Raw genomic sequence first — 22757 nt, forward strand, 5'->3', positions numbered from 1 at the left:
GAGGAAGCTTTCCAGAAACATTTGAAAATGTTCATTATCAAATCTACCTTGAACTGACAGGAAGAGAGGTCACCAAATCTATAAAATTAGTAGAAGTCTTTTACATCCTAAAAAGTAAAGGAGAGCTTAGGGTCCCCTAGAATTAATGACATTTTGATCCCATCTCCCCTAAAGATATGCAGAAGGCATCTCTGGGAAGAAGAGGTATTTGAGAATCATGAAATCTAAAATAAATCCTGAGAAGAGTGATGTCAGCAAGATGGCAGAATGGGAATTTCTTACTGTCATCCCTCCACAGGACATTGGTTTGACACTCACTCATGGATGAAAGTACTTTTGTGGGAGTCCAGAAGTCCAGTGAGGAAGTTCCAGCATTCTTTTGGATCAAAAAAAAAAAAAATCAGAGATTGGGTGCATTGAAGAGGGTAAGATAAACATTTTCACTTTCCTGCATTACCCCTCTCCCAAGCTGGCATTGCTTAGTGCCAAGAGAGACTCCTTTGGCTTACATTTCTCTCATGGGGAAAGACAACAGTGTATGAATGGGCACCAACTTCCCCAGCTGTGCAGGATGCTTCTGAGGGTTTGGGAGAGGTTGGAGGTACAGCAACTGGGGATCAGAACTAATTAAGAGGATGCTATTAACTTCTTGCCATTCAGTCTAATAAATGCTTCACAGATTGCATCAGGAAGCCCACCCTCAAGACACTGAGGATGCCTCACCTGTGGTTCACCTAACTGGCTCATGTGCACTTCATGACGAAGTGTGAAGTGTGTTCAAGAAAGGAAAAGTTCTGAGAAAGCCTCAAAATCTTTAACTGGACAGACTGGTGAAGGTATTTCTTTCCCAAGACAGTTAGTAAAGACTGGAGGAGGTGACAGCTTCTTCAATGCAAAGACAACAGTGCAAGACTTCAAGGAACACACACACACACACACACACACACACACACACACACAAGATAAAATAAAATGTGTTCCAGCAAAGGAACACAATAATTTTCCAGTAACCCACCCCAAAGAAATGGAGAATTGTCTGACAAAGAATTCATAATAATTGTTTAAGGAAGCTCAATGAACTACAAGAGAATACAGATAGAAAACTTAATGCAATCAGGAAAACAATACATGAACAAAATGAGAGGTTCAAAAAGAGATGGAAATCATTAAAAAAAACCCAAAATTTGTAACTTAAGAATTCAATGTATGAAATTAAAAAAATGCAATAGAGAGCATCAATATCAGACTTGATCAAGCAAGGGAAAGAATCTGTGAACTCAAAGACAGATCTTTTGAAATTATTCAGTCAGAAAACAAAAGAAAAAGAGAATGGAAAAGTGAAGAATGCCTATGTGAATTAGAGGACACCAAGAGGTGAAACAATATATGTATTATGAACAGCTCAGAAGAAGGATGGGGAGAAAGGGAGGGGAGACAGAGAGAGAGAGAGAGACTGAGACAGAGAGAGACAGAGACAGAGACACAGAGACACAGAGAAGGGGAAAGACAGCTTATTTAAAGGAATAATGGCTGAAAACTTTCCAAACCTGGGTAGAGAGATGGACATTCAGGTACATGAAGTACATAGGTCCTCAAAGAGATTCAACCCAAAGAGGATTTCACTGAGACACATGGTAATAAAACTCAAAAATCTAAGACAAGAAACCTTTGAAAACAATAAGAGTAAAAGAAACTCATTGTATACAAAAGCGCCCCCCATACACAAGATATCAGTGGATTTCTCAGATGAAACCTTATAGGTCAGAAGTGAGTGAGGTGATATATTCAAAGTGCTGAAGGAAAAAGAACCTTGCCAACCAAGAATACTTGAACTGGCAAAGCTGTCTTTCAGAAATGAGAAAGAGACAAAGATTCTTAAACACAACAAAAGCTAAGAGAGTTCATCACCTCTAGATCTGCCTTGCAAAAAATGCTAATGGAAGTTCTTCAAGCAGAAATAAAAGGACACTAAATTGTAACATGAAAACATATATATAAAACTCACTGGTAAAAATAAGTAGTTGAATTCAGAATATTCTAATAATGTAGTAGTGGTATATAAATCACTTAACTCTAGTATAAAAGTTAAAACATAAAAGAATGAAAAAGCTATAGGTATAATAATTTGCTAATGTACATACAATATAAAGAGAAATAAACTGGGACATCAAAAATATAGTGTGGAAGGGCAAGTAAAAGGGTAGATTTTTTGTATTGATGGAAATTAAATATCAGCTTAATATAGGCTGTTAAAACTATTAGATGTTTAATGTAAGTATTGTGGTAATGACAAAGTAGGAACCTATAGTAGATGCACAAAAGATAAAAAGAAAGCAATCTGAGCATACCACTATGGAAAATTATCAAATCACAAAGTTAGACAGTAAGAGGAGAAAAAAGAAACAAAGCAACTACAAAACAGCCAAAAAAAAAAATTAACAAAATGGCAAAAGTCCTTAATTATCAATAATTAGCATAAATGTAAATAGGTTAAATTCTCCAATCAGTTGGCAGAGTGGGAGAATGGATGAAAAACAAGACTCAACTGTATGCTGTCTGTAACAGACTCACTTCGGCTTTAAGGACACACATAGGCTGAAGGTGAGGGGATGCAAAAAGATATTTCATGCAAATGGAAACCAAAGAGAGCAGGAGTAGCTATACTTATATCAGGTAAAATAGACTTTAAGTTAAAAAACTGTAACAAGAGACAAAGAAGGTCATTATATAATGATAAAGGGGTCAATTACTTAAGAGGATACAATAACAGAAAATGCATATGAACTTAAGGTTGAAGCACCTAAATATATTAAGCAAATATTAACAAATCTAAAGAGAGAAATAGACAGTAATAAAATAACAGCAGGGAACTTCAAAATCCCACTTGCAACAATGGATAGATCATCCAGACAGAAAATCAATGAGATAACATTGGACTTCAGCTATACTTTAGACCAAATGGATCCAACAGAACATTCAGTCCAACAGGAGCATGATACACATTCTTCTCAAGTGCACACAAAACACTCTCCAGGATAGGTCATATGTTAGATCACAAAACAGGTCTTAACAAGTTTAAGAAGATTGAAATTATATACAGTATCTTTTTTGGACCACAATGGTACAAGACAAAAAAATAAATAGAAAAAAAAGCTGGGAAATTCACAAATATGGGGAATTAAACAATATAATCCTGAACAACCAATGGATCAAAGATGAAATCAAAAGGGGAATTAAAAAATATATATATTGAATGGTGCTTAGGTGGCTCGGTTAAGCATCCAACTTCGGTCAGGTCATGATCTCATGTTTTGTGGGTTCAAGCCCCACATCGAGCTGTGCTGACAACACAGAGCCTGGATCCTACTTCAGATTCTGTGTCTCCTTCTCTCTCTACCTGCCCCCCCCCCCCCCCCGCCGCCCCTGCTCATGCTTTGTCTCTCTGTTTTTCTCAAAAAATAAAATAAAATAAAATAAATAAAATAAAATAAAATAAAATAAAATAAAATATTTAAAAATAATAACATATATATTGAGACAAACATGGAAAAACAGCATACCAAAACTTAAGGGGTGGGCACCTGGGTGACTCCGTCTGGTCAGTGTCCGACTTCAGCTCAGGTCATGATCTCGTGGTTTGTGAGTTCGAGCCCTGAATTGGACTCTGTGCGACAGCTCAGAGCCTGAAACCTGCTTTCGATTCTGTGTCTCCCTCTCTCTCTACCCCTCTTCCATTCACCCTCTGTGTGTGTCTCTCTCTCAAAAATAAATAAACATTAAAAAAATTTTTAAAAAACTTAAGGGAAGAAGCAAAAGCAGTTTATAAGAGAGTTTATAAAGATAAATGCCTATGTTAGAAAAAAATAGTATCTCCAACCACCTAACTTTATAGTTTAACTAAATAAAGAAGAAAAAACTAAGCCCAGGGTTGGTAGAAGTAAGGAAATAACAGAGAGGACAGCAGAAATAAATAAAATAGACACTAAAAAATAGATAAGATCAATGAAACTAAAAGCTGCTTTTTTGGAAAAGATAAATAAAATGGACAAACCTTTAGCTAGGCTAAATAAGAAAAAAAAGAAGACTTGAATAAAATCAGAAATATTACAATTCATATCACAGGACAATAAGACACTACTATGAATTATTATATGCCAACTAATTGTATAACCTAGAAGGGTGGAAAAATTCCTAGAAACATACAAACTACCAAGATTGAATCAAAGCCAGAGAAGCACATTACTAGAAAAGAAAATTACTAGCTAATATGCATGATGCACATAGATGCAAAAGTCCGCAACAAATGAGCAAACTTAATTCAACAGCACATTAAGGGATCATATACCATAATCAAGTGGAATTTATTCCCAAGACACAAGGATGCTTTGATAATATGGAAATCAGTTTTAAATCACATTAATAGAATGAAAGATAAAAATCATATGATAATCTCAATAGATGCAGAAAAAAACATTTGAAGAAACAACATTCTTTATGGTAAAAACACTCAATAAATTAGCTGTAAAAGGAATGTACCTCAACATAGTAAAGATCACATATTAAAAACCCAGGTAACATCATACTCAGTTATGAAAAGGTGAAAGCCTTTTCTTCTAAGATCAGGAACAAGACAAAGATGTGTACCTTTGCCACCTTTATTCAAGATAGTACTGGAAGTCCTAGCCAGAGCAAGAAAAAGATAAAAGGCATCCACATCAGGAAGGAAGAAGTAAAACTCTCTCTGTTTGCAAATGATATAATCTAATATATACAGAAAACCCTGAAGACTCCACCAAAAAAAAAAAAAAAAAAAAAACAAAACTGTTAGAACTAATTAATGAATTTAGTGTAGTTTCAATATATAAAATCAACATACAAATATCAGTTGCATTTGTATATACCATAACAAAATATCTGAAAAAGAAACAGAAAACAACTCCATTTACAATACTTAGGAATCCATTTAACCAAGGAGATAAAAAGCCTGCACTGAAACTGTAAGACTTTGATAAAAGAAATTAGAGAAGATACAAATAAATGGAAAGATATTTGATATTCACAAATTAGGGAATTAATGTCAAAATGTACATACTACTCAAAGCAATCAACAGATTCAATTCAACTCCTATCAAAATTTCAGTGGTATCTTTTACAGAAATAGAAAAAGCAATCCTAACCTCTTAGGGACCTACAAAATACCTGAATGGCCAAAGCAGTGTTGAGAAAGAACAAAGTGGGAGATATTACACTTCTTGATTTCAACCATATTACAAAGCTATGGTAATCAAAACAGTATGGTAGGGGAAATGAAAATAGACACTTCAACCAATGGATCAGAATAGAGAGCACAGAAAAAGCCCATTACATATATTGTCAACAGATATTTGACAAGTGTGCCAAGAACACACAATGGGGAAAGGACAATCTCTTCAACAAGTGGTGTTGGGAAAACTAGATATCTTCATGTAGAAGAACAAAACTGGGCCCCCAATACCACTCACAAAAAATTGACTCAAAATGCAGTAAGGACTTAAATGTAAGGCCTGAAGCCATAAAACTCCTAGAGGAAAAGAGAGAAAAAGCTCCTTGGCATTGGTCTTGGCAGTGATTTTTTGGATATGACACCAAAACCCCAAGAAGGAAAAGCAAAAATAAAGAAGAGGGACTACATGAAACTAACAACTTCTTCAGAGCAAAGAAAACAATCAACATAATGAAAAGACAACCTATGGAATGGGAGAAACCATTTGAACAACCTAGATCTGATATGTCTTGAAGCTATAATGTCTGTTGAGGTCCTTTGCCCAGTTTTTAATTGGTTCTCTGCTTTTTTTTGCAAATGCAAATGCAAATGCAAAAAAAGCAGAGAACCAATTAAAAACTGGGCAAAGGACCTCAACAGACATTTTCCCAAAGAGGACACACAAATAGGCAACAGGTACATGAAAAAGTGTTCAACATCACTCATCCTGAGGGAGATGCAAATCAAAACCATAATGAGATATCACCTAAACCTGTTATTTCAAAAGACAAAAGATTTCAAAAAGACAAAAAACAACAAGTGTTGGTAAAGATGTGGAGAAAAAGGAACCTTGTGCACTGTTGGGGGAAATATAAATTAGTGCAGTCACTATGGGAAACAGAATGGAGATTTCTCAAGAAATTAAAAGTAGAACTACCATATAATTTGGAAAATCCACTTCTGAATACATACCTGAAGGAAATGAACTTAGTATCTCAAAAAGAGATATCTGCACTCTCAAGTTAATTACAGATTTATTCACAATAGCCAAGATATGGAAACCCAAGTGTCCATCAAGAGATGAATGGGTATTGTTAAAATGTCCATACTACCCAAAGCAATCTACAGATTCAAGGTAATCCTTTATCAAAATTTCAATGGTATCATACATACATATACATATATGTACACACATGTACATATATACATGTGTACATATGTACATATGTATACATATATGTATATGTGTATGTCATACATATATGTATGCATGTATATATAATGTATGATGCATACACATATGGAATATTATTCAGCCACAAAAAGGAAATCCTACTGTTCATGACAATACAGATGAATCTTGAGGGCATTGTGCTAAGTGAAATAAGCCAGACACAGACAAATACTGTATGATCTCACTTATAAGTTTAACCAAAAAAAATTAATTTGAACTCCTAGAAACAGAGAAGAATGGTGGCTGCCCAGGGCTGAGGGGTAAAATAGGGAGAGATTGGTCAAAGGCTACAAACTTTAGTTATAAGACAAATGAGTTCTGGGGATATAATGTACAGTATTGTGACTATAGTTAACAACACTACTGTATACGTGAAAGTTGCTAAGAGACTAGATCTTAAGTGTTCTCACCACACACACACATACACACACCCACAGTCGTTACTATGTAAGATGATGGACATAAGTATTCATTAACTAAATTGTGGTCATCATTTCACACTATATACATATTTCTTAAAAAAATTTTTTTAATGTTTTATTTATTTTTGAGAGAGAGAGTGTGAGTGGGGGAGGGCAGAGAGAGAGAGAGAGAGAGACAGGGAGATGCAGAATTTGAAGCAGGCTCCAGGCTCTGAGCTGTCAGCACAGAGCCCACTGCAGGGCTGGAACTCATGAACTGTGAGATCATTACCTGAGCTAAAGTCAGATGCTTAACGGACTGAGCCACTCAGGCACCCCACAATGTATACATATTTCAGTCTTGACGTTGTACACTTTTAAAATACGCAATTTTATTTGTGAATACAGCTGGAAAAAAACCCTATCTTGAATCCAAAGGTAATGGGAGGCAGAGGAGGGTTGATGTGACCTCCTTCCACCCAACCTTCAACTTGTGAGTTGTTCTTCTGGGGTGGGCTAGTATTCTGTTAGACTGATAAATGTGAAAATAAATTGTGAAGCATTACTAATAAGGATAAACCATTTTCTTGCCTTCAGGGAATCTTGGGGAGACAGGGATCAGAAGGGAAACGAGAGACACGATCTTGGAAATGACAGGCCAGTTCAAACTCCTAGTTTAACTCTTTGAGTGGATTAATGTGGAGAAACACTTCTGATATAGAAGGATGTTTTTATTATTGCCCATTAGAGAATGTCTGAGTATCCCTCCAGAACTCCCATCCTTCAGTTCTATGAGTAAGAATGTGTGTGCATGCACGTGTGTGCATCTGTGTGTATGTGTAGATACAGGGTGAAATCAGCACATTCTCCACGGCCCAGTAGAATAATAGAGACATTGTGGGAATGGCTAAGAAGCTGTAAGAGCTGGTAGAGAATGAAGGAGTGGCTGGCTGAGGTGGCGGTACATGTGTGTATCTGCAGGAAGTGGAGAAAGAATTTCTTTGTCCTGGTTTGGAATTCCTCCTCATCTGGACATGTCTCCAACTTCAGTGATGTGTCCTTTTTTTGTGCTTCACTTGGGGCCCAGGGGAACCTGACAGCCTCAAACACACAGCCTGTCCCAAGGGCTCTGCAGAGAAGCTGAGAAAGCTTGTACATGGCACCCAGTGAAATAAGATGTCACTGGAAGAGCTAGCCTCTAGTGACTCATTTCATGCTAGCCTCTAGTGACTAGAGTATTAAATGAGACAGAACATGTGAAGAGTTTAGCTCAGTGGCCGACACATAAGCATACAGTAAATGACACCTTTTAATATTGCAGCAGAGACAGGGCTGGAATCTGAATCTCTGACTCTAGCATAGTGTCATAGTCTGCCTCCCCGACCCAGCACACGCTCATGGCTGCTACTTCTTTTCATCCTTCTCGGCTCCCTGTGAGCCACACTGTCATCATGCTATGCTGTCTGCCTCTGAATGAAGATGAGTAACAACCCAGGTCAGATCACAGGCTTGTGAGGCAGGGCTGGGGGAGGCTGAGCAGGGGTCCTGAGGCTTCATGTGCTCAGGCATGGAAGCTTTTCCTGTATTTTGCAATGCAGAAGCTGGAGGGAATATTGTCCCTAATTAGAAAGTCAGCAAGTACAGGCTCTGGGATTCCCACCATGCTTCTCCCCCTTGAACAGGAAGCAGCTTCTGACCCTCAGCGGTGCTGACCAGGGAGGCAGTAGTGGCCGGAAAAGCAGGTGAGTGCTTCAGGAGACAGACCTGGGGGCATATCCTGCAGCCAATCAGACCACCTGGGTGAACTTTGGCAAGTTACTTTTACCTTTTGTAGCCTTAGTCTTTCCCCTGCTGCAAAGCAGATGTAATCAATATTTGCAGAGAGGCTATGCAGAAACAAGGTGGCATATGTGTAGTGCCTAGAGCATTGAGGGCTGGATAAAGGGTGGATAGGGATATGTTTCTTGCTTCCCCCCCCCAACGTGAGCTACCCTGGCTAAGAGGATTGGGGATGACTATTCCCTCATGATAGATTGGAATGCAGAATGCCGATTGCAGGGCATCAAATGCTGCTCAGAACCATGCTGTGGGCTCATTATGAGTGTTTGTGACTACACAGAAATGATGGTTCTGTGTGGGCTTCATGGTCAGAAAAAACGCAATGGAACAGGCTGGAAATGATGTGGGCCTTCAAGGACAGATAGGATTTGGGGTGGGAGGACAGGACAGAGAGGGGTGATCATTGAGCAAATGTTCAGAGGAAGGAATGTGTTGCCTTTTCAGTGGTCAATGAGGAAACCAGCCAAGTGGGAACAGAGGTTTTGCTCACACAAATGTGGGAGAGGATCCTGGTGCCTTGTCTTGCCTCCTTAATTGAAATGACTTATTGGAGTCTCCATTTTCTGGACCAGGTTGTTAGCCCATGAGAACAGAGATTTGTATCACTAGGACCTGGCACATAGATAGAATAGATAGAATCTATTAGATAGAATAGATAAATCTATTAGATAAATCTAATAGAGAGAATAGATAAACCAATGAATCCATGAGAGAGTGTGTAGACATATTGGAAAAGGTGGGTCAGATTGTGGAAAGATTGTGGTCAGATTGTGGAAAATCTGGGGTAGGTACTGGGAGTCCACTGAAAGTTTTGTATGGGGGTACATCTCTCTGAAGAGGATGTTTTAGGAAATAATATCCTGAGAGCCATATGGAAGATGGGTTGAAGGGCAGAGGGTTTGTAGAGAGAGCAGTGAGACTGAGGTCAGTGAGAAGGTAGCTGGGGTCATGGAGGCATCAAATGGTGAGGTCATGGACTCATCTTTATCAGATGGAAAAGAAGGCACGAGAAAAAAAAAATAAATGTAATAAGGGCTCCACACATATTTTAACACTGTGCCCTCTTCTGATGGTTTCTGCCATTCTTAAGATTTGGCCTATTTTTCCCTTCTCTTGAATAATGACAGTAAAATTCATACAAGAGTCCAAACAATTAAGAAGAGGAGAGAAAAAGCCAAAACTTCCCACTGTTTTGCCCATCTGACTTGGCTTTGGAAAGAGGAGGGGACAGGGATAAAAGAGGGGGCACTGGGAGCTGGGTCTGGGCTGATGACCAGGCTGAGCCAGAGGGTGGGGCTCAGGGCTTCAACACAGTTACAACAGCATTCTCTTCTTTGGAAAAGGTGGAAATTCCCGACTTTACTGGTATGCAGTGAGAGGCAGAAAAGAGAGGACGAATAGCTTATTTTCTGCCCAGTTAGAAATGGTTACACACAGTGTCTAAGGATTTTATAAATTCCTCTCTAGGGACAAGACTCCAGGGAGAATATAACCCAAGGGAATATTCTTGCTTGAAGAACAGGGCTTGAAGAGCAGGGAGTTGAAAATTTCATCATAAATGCAAGCAATCTTCCTCAGATCAAAGGCCCTTGCATTGGGGTATGTTTTACCTTGTTGGAACTTCAGGTGGTCAGAGACCAGTGGTTGGATAAGATCTACCTTCAAGGAGATACATAGACAACAGAAGCCAGACAGTTCCAGTTACTACCTCAGAAAGGGAATCAAGAACTGGGTTGAAGATGGGAAAAACCAAGCATGATTTTTTAAGCCTGGAATCTCCACATCTGTAGTTTTTATTGTATCTTGTTTGTTCCTGGTCTTTATCAGTTGAAAAACCTCACAAACAAAATAGGCCTATATGCCTGTCTTCAGGATTGTTGGAAAGGATTTTCAGCCAGGCTTGGGAGCAGAAGAACCAGAGGCAACCATGAGGTGGGGACAGCCATTAAAGAAGAGAGGAAAACCAGTTGGTCCTGAGGCCTTTGTCAATAAAGGAAAAGGAGAACATATAATTAGAGGCTGTAATGGTAAATTTGATATATTAACTTGGCTAGGCCATGGTGCCCAAATATGTAGTCAAAGATTCTTCTGGATGTGTTTGTGAGGGTATTTTTGGATAGGTTTTAGGATTATAGGTTAATCCTATAAACTGATGGACTTTGAGTAAAGCAGATTTCCCTCCATAATATGAGTGGGCATCATTCAATCAGATGAAGGCCTGCATAGAACAAAAGACAGAGGGGCGCCTGGGTGGTTCAGTGGGTTAAGCATCTGATTTCAGCTCAGGTCATGATCTTATGGTTCATGACTTTGAGCCATGCATCAGGCTCTGTGCTGACAGTTCAGAGCCTGGAGCCTGCTTCAGATTCTGTGTCTCCCTCTCTCTCTGCCCCTCCCCCACTCACACTCTGTCTCTTTCTCTCTCTTTCAAAAATAAACATTTAAAAAAATTTTAAAGAAAAGAACAAAAGACTGACCATCCTCAAGCAAGAGGGAATTCTGTCAACAGACGGCATTTGCAACATGGGTTCTTCCCTGGGTTTCCATACGGATGACCTTCAAACTGGAAATGCAACATGGGATTTTCTCTGGATCTCCAGACTGCCAGCTTATCCTGCAAATTTTGGATTTGGCAGTCTCCATGATCATGTAGCCAATTACTTAAAATAAATCTATACATAAATATGTGTCTGTTTATTTATTTATTTTTACATTATACACATTTACATAAATACATGTATATAATAAATATATGTATAAATATATGTGTATATACACATCCAGTTGGTTGTGTTTCCCTGAAGAACCCTAAGTAGTACAGAACCTTAGTTATGGCAATTCTACAGATTTCTAGTCCTTCATTCCTATGATTGCACCCAGACCGGAGAAGAAACCAGCAGGAGTGGGCAGACTCCTCAGAGTCAGAGCCCCTAACTAACTTCATCATTCCTGCTTACTTTGGTCATCTGTGCTATCAGCAAAGTTTGGATGAGTTCAAGACATAGACAATTCTAAGTACATAGAAACTTCAAAGAAGTATTTGCTATCTTTATTAGGGATGTTTGAATATTATTTAGATAAAGGAAAGAATGATGATTATTTGCCATATAGGATTCTCTTGACTCAGCATTAGAAAACACATAGGAAACAGAGGGTAAAACATTAGAACAACATTTCTCTTTGATAATTAACTACTCTGAAGTAGGTGATTAAACCCCAAGTATTCTAGTTTATCTTAGTATTCTGGTTCAACAGAGTTTCAATTAGCATGTCTTGGTGCAATGCAATGCATGGCTTTATGCTTTGGACCATGTTTGTTGAATGGTTGTCCTGCTAGTTCAGGTTGAACAGGGACCAGAACTGGACAAGTTGAGGGGAAGTAGACTACTGAATCATGTTCAGCAGAGAAAATAAAGCACATGTCTCTGTAGCCAGAAGTTATTTCTGAGAACCATAAGGATGTGCTAGGTGGTCTGAGAATCATTTCTGAACATGAGCCCAAGTACTAGTCATGATTTCACCTGAGGCCACCAGGAAGGTAAGAGGTGAGCTGCACCTCAGCAAATAGAGGAAGGGTCTGACGATCAGTTTGGCTCCAGCAATTTTAGTGCTGAAAGAAAATGCCAAGCTAATAGGCTTAGTCTTGAATTCTGACATTGTCCCATGGTGGAGAGAGGGTGCAGAGAGAAATTTCTAGCCAAAACACAGAAGGAAATTTCAAACCTTGTCATTGAAATAACACATCCTTAAATTCTCTTCAAATGCTAGCAGTGAAAATGAAACTTTGGACAGTGAGTTTTTAGTGACAAGAAAGTAGACCTCATATGACATATACTCTGGTTTTACTAAATTACTTGCTAAACTTTATTTATTGGTTGATTGATTGATTGATTGATTGATTAACTCTTAAAAGGCCATGATCTCTCCCCCTTCTGAGTCTTGCCCCAGGTTTGGAGTCATCTGGAGACTACCTAACTCCTCTTTGACCATTAGGTCTTTACAAGGATTCTTCTAGAATCCTTTCTTCTTCCTTCTATATGCCACCACGGCCTTGCTGCTTATTTCTCCTGACTCTTCTCATGTAATTGAATTATTGCTTCCTAATCCTTGAGGGAAGAAATGTGACATGTGTAGTTATATCTCCAGTGCCTGAAACAGGGACAGGGCCTGCCACCATGTAACTGGCTTCCTTTTTCCCCCATAGTGTTATCCTTGCCACAGACCCCCTTAGATCAGATTCAGTCTCAAAGCATAGGCACTATACGACTTATCTGTTCTTATCCCCCTGCTCCCATTGTTGGACTTGCTTTGATCCTAGAAATCCACTTCCTGCATTTATTCCTTATTATATCATCCTTGCCTACTACCCATGTTCTTCCAAGAATGGATTTCCTTTCTTTGGACCTCAATTTTCCTTTACTGTATCAGATACCTGCAACTAGGTCGCCCCATTTCTGATGCTAATGGAGGTTTGTGGCCTCCATTAGAACTTGTGTCTATCAGCTACTTATAACACTTGGCTTAGATATGACCCTAGATCTTAGGCCTCATCTGAGCTATCACCAAATGGGGATTTTGCCTTGCATCTCCTCGTCAGCCTGTTTTAGACCTAACTTTAAGCTCATGTCCTGTAATAACTGACCCCTGGTATTGCCATGTGTTCTAGTACTGGGTTCTCCCATGGTCCTTTGGCACCTCTTGGACTCCAGATCCTGACCCTCCTGAATCTACCTATGCTCAGGAGCTCCTAAATGTTCAGGATGGGCTGTGAGTGCAATTCCATAAGCCTAAAGATGAACAGTAATGTCTCAGAAACATACTCAAAGGCCTTGACTTTCTATATTTGGATATTTAAAAGTCTTTCCCCCCACATATTGCAAATCAAAAACCAGCTGTGCTCTACCAAGAAAAAGCCCAATTGTATTTATGCCAGGTGGGATCCTACTCCTGTGATGTAGGGCTCTGTCATACATAGGTCCAATATGGTTCCTCAAAGATGTCTACAGCCTCATATCTAGAACCTGGGCATACCTTACTTGGCAAAAGGAGGTTTGCCAATGTATTTCAACCTACTCACTTTAAGATAGGGGAGATTATCCAGGTGGGCCCAATATAATCATCTGGGCCCTTACAAAGTAGAGAACTTTCTCTGGATGGAGTCAGAGAGATGCAGCAGAAGGGGAAGTCAGGGAGATTCCCATTGTGAGAGGGATTCAATGTGTCTTTGCTGGTTTTGAAATGTAGGAGCCATATTCAAGGACTCAAGAGAGGACTCGAGGAGAAAAGGGTGGCCCCCTCTTGAAGCCAGACAGCAAAGGAAAAGGGACCTCACTTCTGCAACCATAAGGCATTGAATTTGCCAATAATCTGAGTGAGCTTGGAAGCAGATTCTTCTCCAGAGCACCTCCTAAGAGATGTGGTTCTGCTGATAGCTTGATTTCACCCCTGTGAGACTCTAATAAGAGGACCCAGGCAAGCTATACTGTACCTAGACTTGTGAGTTACAGAATTGTGAGATAATAAATGTGAGCTACAACTTTATGTGATTTGTTCTGGCAACAATAGAAAACTAATAGAGGCCTTTGTCAGGGTCAAAGCCTGTGGGAAGATTGACCATTTTCTTCTACCAAGATTCTCGGGCTTCAAAGCACTCTTTAAAGCTGTTCCTTGTCTGCCTGGTGAGCGAAGAAAACCCCAGGAGCTGATTAGGAACTTTCCTTAGCACAACGTATTTGGAGTCCCACCTCCTTCCTGGGGAGACAGAATTTGGTCATTTCATCACCCCACCAGGGAGCTTGCCCAGCCCAGCCGAACTCCAAGGAAGCTGTCATAAGAAAGGTGAACATTCATTTCATGCGTCCGCCATCTCCAGCTGTAGAGTGTGGCTTATTTTGCAGCAAAAGCAAAGCATCCAGTCAAATGTTTCTGAGAAAGACCTGTTAAGCAGGTGAGTCACCTCTCTGAAGACTGCCTCCTATCCAGCAAGGTGAAATAGTCTTCTACAGAAATAGGGCCGGAAAAAAGAGCTCTGGTGGTTTTGTCCTGGATTCCTTGTGAATGGCTTCCTTGGGTATAGCCCATTACTAATTAGGCCAGCTCCAGGGATTAGCTCTGTAGGCAAGCCAATTAACTTCAGTCTACTCCATGGAGAAAGACTCTATCTCGTTCAAAACGCCTTCACCGAGCACCTAATATTGCCAGGCCCTGTGCCAGGGGTTAGGGGGACAAAGAAAAACAAAAAGTCAGATCCCACCCACATAATTTCACAATATAGTGGGGAGATGGGCCTGTAAACACTTATCATAGTTACAAAGAATGGTGAACTGATGTTACATGAAAAGTATAGGAAATATTCCACGTGCAGAGGTAGGAAATGTTAATTCTGCCTGCATATTCCAGAGGAGTCTTCACAAGAGAGATGACATTTAAGCTAGACTTTGATGGAGAGGCAGGGACAAATAATAATTGATGGCATATATTTGGTGCTTTATATTTTATAATTTCAGTGGAATTTTCATAGACTGAGCATAACAAAGGTGTTTTAATGCAGGAATTGGTAGGGTCAGGCATAAATAAGCATAAAGAAGTAAAAGTTCATGGTGATTCCTGTGAGTAGGTATTCTCATTGATTACTAGGGGATTATTGCTTCTAGTTCCTCTCAGTATACAGGGAATAGATCCTGATATACACCTGCACTTATGTCTGTGTTTATTTCTTTTTTTTTTTAATTTTTTTAATGTTTATTTATTTTTGAGAGAGGGAGAGACAGAGTACCAGCTGGGGAGGGGCTGAGAGAGAGAGAGGGAGACACAGAATCCAAAGCAGGCTCCAGGCTCTGAGCTGTCAGCACAGATCCCTACGCGGGGCTTGAACTCACAAACCGTGAGATCATGATCTGAGCCGAAGTCAGACACTCAACTGACTAAGTCACCCAGGTGCCCCTGTCTGTTTATTTCTATATCCATCTACACATATTGAAATCTCTGCGTTCACACCAAAAAGTCTTCAGTTCCAAACAAAACCTCAGTGTTTAGTTTTTTCCCCTTCCATATTTCTAAATTTCTTCTTCAGCAGTGAAATGTAGCCTGTCTTAGTCTGTTCAGGCTATAACAAAAATATCATAGGGGCATCTGGGTGGCTCAGTCGGTTAAGCATCTGACTTCGGCTCAGGTCATGATCTCACGGTTGGTGGGTTCAAGCTGCATGTCAGGCTCTGCTCTGACAGCTCAGAGCCTGGAGCCTGCTTTGGATTCTGTGTCTCCTTCTCTCTCTGCCACTTGCCTGCTCACTCTCTCTTTCTCTCTCTCAAACATAAATAAACATTTTAAAAAATATCATAAACTGGGTGGCCTATAAAGGACCAAAATTTATTTCTCTTAGTTCCAGAGACTGGGAAGTCCAAGATAAAGGTGCCAGCCTTTATCAGTGTCTGATAAAAGCTTGCTTCCTGGTCCACAGACAGCTATCTTCTTGCTGTGCCTTCACATGGCAGAATGGGGCAAGGATGCTCTCTTTAAAAGGGCACTAATACCATTCATGATGGCTCCACTCTTATAACCTAGTCACCTCCTAAAGGCCCCACCTCCTAATACCATCACACTGGGGACTAGGATTTCAACATGTGAATTTTGTGGGAGGGGAACACAAACATCTAGTACATAGAATAGCCCGGTATGAACAGCATGGCTGGAGAATAAGGTATATTGAGAAAGAGAGAACAGATGTGAAAGTGGTTTGGGATCTGCTTAGGAAGGACCTTGAGGGTCATGACTTTATCTTTTATGTATTGGTAAGTTGTTCAAGGTTTCTGAAGAAAGAATAATAAGATATTACCAGAAGAGTAAAATTAACAGAACTTTCAGTAGAATTAAATAAGGCTATTAGGAAGAAAAGGAAAGACAGGGGGAAATTCTTGCAGATTTGTAAAAATTGCCTTGGATTGTCTTCAACTTAGTTATATGATTACTCCACTCAGTCCTACTGAGTGTGCCCCACTGTGATGAACTAAGCATATTCCTTTACTCTCTAGTCCACTTTTTTCTTGGAATCTGAAAGTCACAGGCTCTAGAAGATATCCAATGCACATATTTCCTGTTAGTAAACAGGATCCACTTAATTTACTCACAAGCAAGATTTCCACGTATGTATTTTATAGATGGAAAGGATTTATTAAAATGGGAGTATGATTCATTGTTAGAGGATCCTAGAACACTTTTTCAATGACTATGAACAAGTCAGGAAGTTTTTGGTGGCAAATGATTCAAAACCCAACACAACTAGCTTAAATGGTAAGGAATTTTAATGGTTTCTGTACCTGGAAGTCCAAAGGAAGGCTAGGTTCTGGGTTGACTTAATCCAGTGGCTCTGGACCCACATGCCTGGTTCCTCTTAGCTCTGTTTTCTTCTTAAGCTTGTAGCAACACCACTCTGGATCTCATCTCAATGTCCAATGTTATTCAGAAGAGAAAGAATCTATTCAGGAAGAAGAACAACTTTTCTAGAAGTTTCCTGCAATGGTCTCCTTGTACCTTAAGACAAACATTTTCACATTTTTTCCTTTATTTATACTTTTTGTTTTTAAAACCATCTTAAATTTACAGAAAAACTGCAAAACAGTACGAGGCCTTTTTTCTCTGAAGTATTTGAGAGTAATTTGTCAATCTGAAGTTCCATCCATCAGAATAATTTAGTGCATGTTTCTTGTGAACAAGCACATTCTCCTACAAATTCTCACCCACAGACTCCATTTGAGTTTTACTACTCATCCCAATAATGTCCTTTACAGAATTCTTGACTTTTGTGACTTAGGCATTTTAAAAGGAGGTAACCCAGTGATTTTATAGAATAGCCCTCAATTTGAATTTATCTGATGTTTCCTCAGTATTGGATTCAGGTTTTCCATCTTTGGCAGGAATAACACAAAAATGATACTGTATTTATTTCCTTATATCCTATCATCTGGCATGTGATTTCAATCTGTTTAATTAAAATGCTTATTTTGATCACTTGATTAAAGTCATTATCTACCAGATTTTGTACTGCAGAGTTACTCCATTTTCCTGTGGAATTAATAAAAATTTTGTATGGAAGTACCTTGAATGTAAATGTATACTTTCACATCCAAATTTAAACATATATATATATATATATATATATATATATATATATATATATATATAATGTCAGTATGGACTCATGAGTTTCTATTTCATTTAATGGTCTATGATCTGTAACTATCACTATTTATTTTGATTATCAAATTATCTCTGATTTTGTCAGTGGGAGCCTCTTTAAGCTGGCTTCTGTGTCCTTTTGAAATGTTTCCTAATTTGGGGGGCACTCTTTTCCTTCTGATAGAAAAAAAAGATATTCCAGGCTCATCTTGTCCTTTCCCTGCTTGAATCATAAAACCAGCCATTTCCTCAAGAAATCCTGGCTTGATTCAGTGTAGGATGATACTTAGAAGCCAAAATTTAGATACTAAATGTTCTTGTTGCTACTGAGTGTCATGGCTTCTAGATTCTCTTAGAAGACAGGACAAGGGAATGTATCTGGTATATATCCCTGCATTTATGTCTGTATTTACTTTGACCTTGAGATATATATTTCTTTTTTCCAATTTTTTAAATTTAAATTTTAGTTAATATACAGGGCAATATTGGTTTCAGTGATTCATCACTTACATACAACACCCAGTGCTCATGACAAGTGCCTTCCTTAATGCCCATCACCCATCTAGCCCATCTTCTACCCTCTTCCCTCCATCAACCTTCAGTTTGCTCTCTATTAGTAAGAGTCTCTTATGGTTTGTTTCCCTCTCTTCTCTTCCCCCCCCACCTTCTCATATATTCATCTGTTTTGTTTTTCACACGAGTGAAATCATATGGTATTTGTCTTTCTCTGACTGACTTATTCTGCTTAGCATAATACATTCTGTCTCCATCCATGTCATTACAAATAGTAAGATTTCATTCTTTTTGATGGCTGAGTAATATTCCATTGTAAATATATACACCACATCTTTGTTTCCCATTCATCAGTTGATAGACATTTGTGCTCTTTCCATAGTTTGGTTATTGTTGATAATGCTGCTATAAACATTGAAGTGAATGTACCCCTTTGAATCTGTATTTTTCTACCCTTTGGATAAATACCTTATAGTATGATTGCTGGATCATAGGGCAGTTCTATTTTCAGTTTTTAAGGAAACTCCATACTGTTCTCCAGAGAGGCTGTACCAATTTGCATTCCTACCAACAGTGTAAGAGAATTCCCCTTTCTCCACCTCCTCACTGACACCTGTTGTTTCTTGTGTTGTTAATTTTAACCATTTTGACAGGTGTGAGGTGATATCGTGGTTTTGATTCGTACTTCCTTGATCATGAGTGATGTTGAGAAATGTATATTTCTTTCTATATACATGTATCTCTCTATGAAGGTCTATATCTCTATACATATATCTATCTCTCTTTCTGTGTATATCTCCAATTCACACTAATGTCTTCAATTCCAAAACAAGACCACAGGGTTCAAACCAGTTTTACCTTTCCACATTTGTAACTTCTTACCCCAAAAGTAGGAAACGTGGCTCCTATAATTCTCATTATATTTGTTTGTTTGACTAACACTCCATATGTAATCAACTTCCCATTGCCTCAGTCACCTGCTGCACTCAGTCATCTGTCTGTAATTCTGTTCCTCACTCTATGCTTTACCTGGTGGAAACCTTTACTTTCAAGACTCACATCAAAGGGCATCACCTTTATAAAACTTCCTCAGCTGGTTTTTTTTTTATGTTTTATTTTGTCCCCACTCTACCCTGTGCAGACTTTTATCATATACTTTATGCAATGTATTTGTTCACATGACTCAACTGAGCTCCTGGAGGGCAGGGGCTAGATCTTATCTACCTCTGAATCTTACTGTCTCCAGAGCCAAAGCAGTGTCTGGCATATGATTAACTCTTAAGTTTATGACAAAGGAATGATCATGAAAGGACTCACCTGAGTGTCAGCCCTGCTGAAGGAGATGCTCAACTCATGGCGATAGAAGCCAGACTGGATGGGCCAAAGACTAGGAGGGAGTAACCATTATCAGTAACACTCTTTATACAGACTTTAATAATTTGAGTCATCAAAGCTCTAAGCAAGCAAAACACAAAATCAATACATCAGAAAAAAAGATTAATCTATTTTATAATGTAGAAACAAAAAATTTTGTCTTGCAAAATCTACCACAAAAAGTGGGGGAAAAGACAAAAAGGGAAAATTATTTGCAATTCATATCAGAAAGAGTTAATAGTCTTAATATAGAAAGAGCTCTTACAAATCAGTAAGAGACAAAAAGGGAAAATTATTTGCAACTCATATCACAAAGAGTTAATAGTCTTAATATAGAAAGAGCTCTTACAAATCAGTAAGAGCAATTTGCAATTCATATCACAAAGAGTTAATAGTCTTAATATAGAAAGAGTTCTTACAAATCAGTAAAAGAAAAAATCTTCCATTTCAATAACCAAAAACGGACAGAGGGCATAAGTAGGCATGCAAAGAAAAAATGAAAATGACTTTTAACCATATGAAAAGATGCTCAACTTTATTCATAATTAAAGAAATGTAAATTAAAACATCATAGTGTGCAGATTTTACCCATTGGACTGGCAAAAGTTTAAGTCCAATAACAGCCAATGTTGGCCCTGGTGGCCCAGGTTTGGAGAAACTTGCATCTATCACCACTTTGGTGGGAGTGAAAATTTATCCAAAACTTTTGAAAGAGAAAATTGCCTACATCTTTAACATTTTAAATTCACATACTCTTTATTCAAATAATTATACAAGGAAGGGAAAAGGGAGGGGGACTGAGATAGGCTGCGTTTTCAGAATATATTTATTCTACCCTGACTGGGCTCTACTCCAAAATCCTTATTCACATAGTTTCTTGTTCATAGTGGCTGTTTACATTATTGGTCTTTTCTCAGCAGTCAGACAACATTGTCCCCTGGCTCCAGCATCAAGGAGCTGTGCTTCCCATCATTGGAAAGATGATGTGAGAGACCAGCCTTCAGTGTGACATGGTTGCTGGGATGAGAGCTGTTTGTTTTCAGTAATGGGAATGTGTTTGTACTGCTCGTTAGTGGGCACTGTTACTGCTAAGTCAGCATCCATTCTCCCTTCTTCTTTCCTAGGAAACTTGAAGAGGGCTGGGACCAAGGCAGTAAGTAGTAGAGGGAAAGGAAACAGAGGATGGGTATGAAAGGGGAACACTGGTCAAGGTTTGGTCTTATTGGAAGGGTGGTGGCATGTATCAGGGAAGCAAGGAAGCTGGGAAAACGGGGAAGGGAAGTGAAGAGTGCCATCTGGGAGGATTTCCAGGTTTCTTTTACTGGGACTGATGATGCTGATGACTAAGAAGGGAACGTGAGAAGAGAAACAGATCAGCAGGGCAAGGTTATTTAGTTTTGGACTTACTATATTTGCCATGTTGGTGAGACAACCAAGTAGAGAGAGCCAATAGGGACTTGGAAATAAACAGTTGGTGTTCTGGAGAAGGCCTAAATGGTAGATACAGATTTATACCAGTCAATGGTCGTGGTTGACAGTGGATGAGATAACCAGGTAATGAAGAAAGTCCTGCATCTTATGAATGTATTTTAATTTGGCAAGTATTTATATGGCACTTGCTATGGGTTAGGCACTTTGCAAATATTTACCCATTGAATGCAAATAAAACTTTGAGGAAGATACTATTATTATTCTTATTTTGTAGATGAGAAAATGGAGGCTCAGAGAAGGTTCCCAACCTGCCCAAGATCTCATAGGTCACAGTGGCACAGACAGGATTTGAACCCAGGCGGTCTTGCCCCAAACTCCATGCTCCCACCTTGCTACACTGACACTTTTACACTGGACATTGATTGCCAACATGTTTATCAGGAAGCTTATAAGATCAAGAATAATTATCACTTATTCTGTTCTGGGGCCCTGGGGCTATTTGTATATAGACAATCCTCTGTCCTTACAGGTAAAAGCTGAGATATCTGTGAGTTGAAGAGCATCCTCTGGATTTATGAATCAAAGCGCCATGTTATCTGTGCCTCTTACTTCTACGTGAATACAAGACATTAAAATGACAAGTGACCTACAGGGAAACCACAGGGTTCACTGGCACTGCTTGTCCACTTTTAGTTAACTTCCATCCACCTTTCCTACTCATCCCCCCCGTTTTTTTTTTTTTTTTTAACAAGGTCCAGATGATATTGTAAATTTACGATTCCCACAATAAATCTCTGAAAACATCACATATCAGTGATAGATTTTACACACAGAAAAAGATATTAACAAATTATGGAGTCATTATAAAACAACACAAAATTCTCATGGTCCAGAAGTATAACAGAAACACAACTCAAAGGGACATGCTGATGTCACAGGCCTTCTGGGCTTAAGTCCTGAGGTAGGTAAAATGAATGGAAGTTTATATTCTGCAAGTTATGGGCACTAAAAGCATTTCACTTGGGGCAAGGGATCTGGGCTAGGCATATGCATGAAACTTGGTGCTGGAATGGGGTTCCTCCTATAGTGATAGAAGATGGAATAACTTACTGCTGATTGTTTATTCTGTTTTGGGGTCCCTGGCTTATATAAATAGCAGATACATAGGAGGAAGCAGACCCAATCTTGTAGTCAGGACGTGGGTCAAGCAACCTGCCACTCCAATGACTGAATCTTACATATTTCATTCTCTGTAACATAGAAATCTTGAACCACCAATATAATATCTGGTTCAAGTTTGGGAGACTTGAGAGAGGGTCATATATACGTGCCACCAAACTGGTAGGCAGGGAATGATAGGTGAAGGAAGAGAAGAGAGGAGAGAGGAAAGAGGAGAGAAGAAAGAGGAGAGAAGGGGGGAGAGAGAGAGAGAGAGAGACAGAGGCTTCCATTCAAGAGAGCATACAAACTAAAGTTCCTAAACAGATTGAAAATGAATACTAAGGAAGACTACCAACAAAAGAAGCTATTGGGGGATTAATTCATTCTA

At 39.0% G+C, this 22757-nt stretch overlaps 1 long non-coding RNA gene across 1 annotated transcript; it reads left to right on the plus strand.

Annotated features, from left to right (window-relative positions):
* The first annotated feature begins 302 nt into the window (after positions 1-302).
* Positions 303-11399, plus strand: LOC147580797 (uncharacterized). The gene is made up of 3 exons (XR_015250782.1): positions 303-425; positions 8560-8619; positions 11175-11399. It is a non-coding gene; the product is annotated as an uncharacterized LOC147580797 (long non-coding RNA).
* The last annotated feature ends 11358 nt before the right edge of the window (positions 11400-22757 follow it).

The sequence above is a fragment of the Puma concolor genome, chromosome B2 (assembly GCF_028749965.1).
Source record: "Puma concolor isolate L17-30 chromosome B2, mPumCon1.1.hap2, whole genome shotgun sequence".
In the NCBI taxonomy this organism is placed as follows: domain Eukaryota; kingdom Metazoa; phylum Chordata; class Mammalia; order Carnivora; family Felidae; genus Puma; species Puma concolor.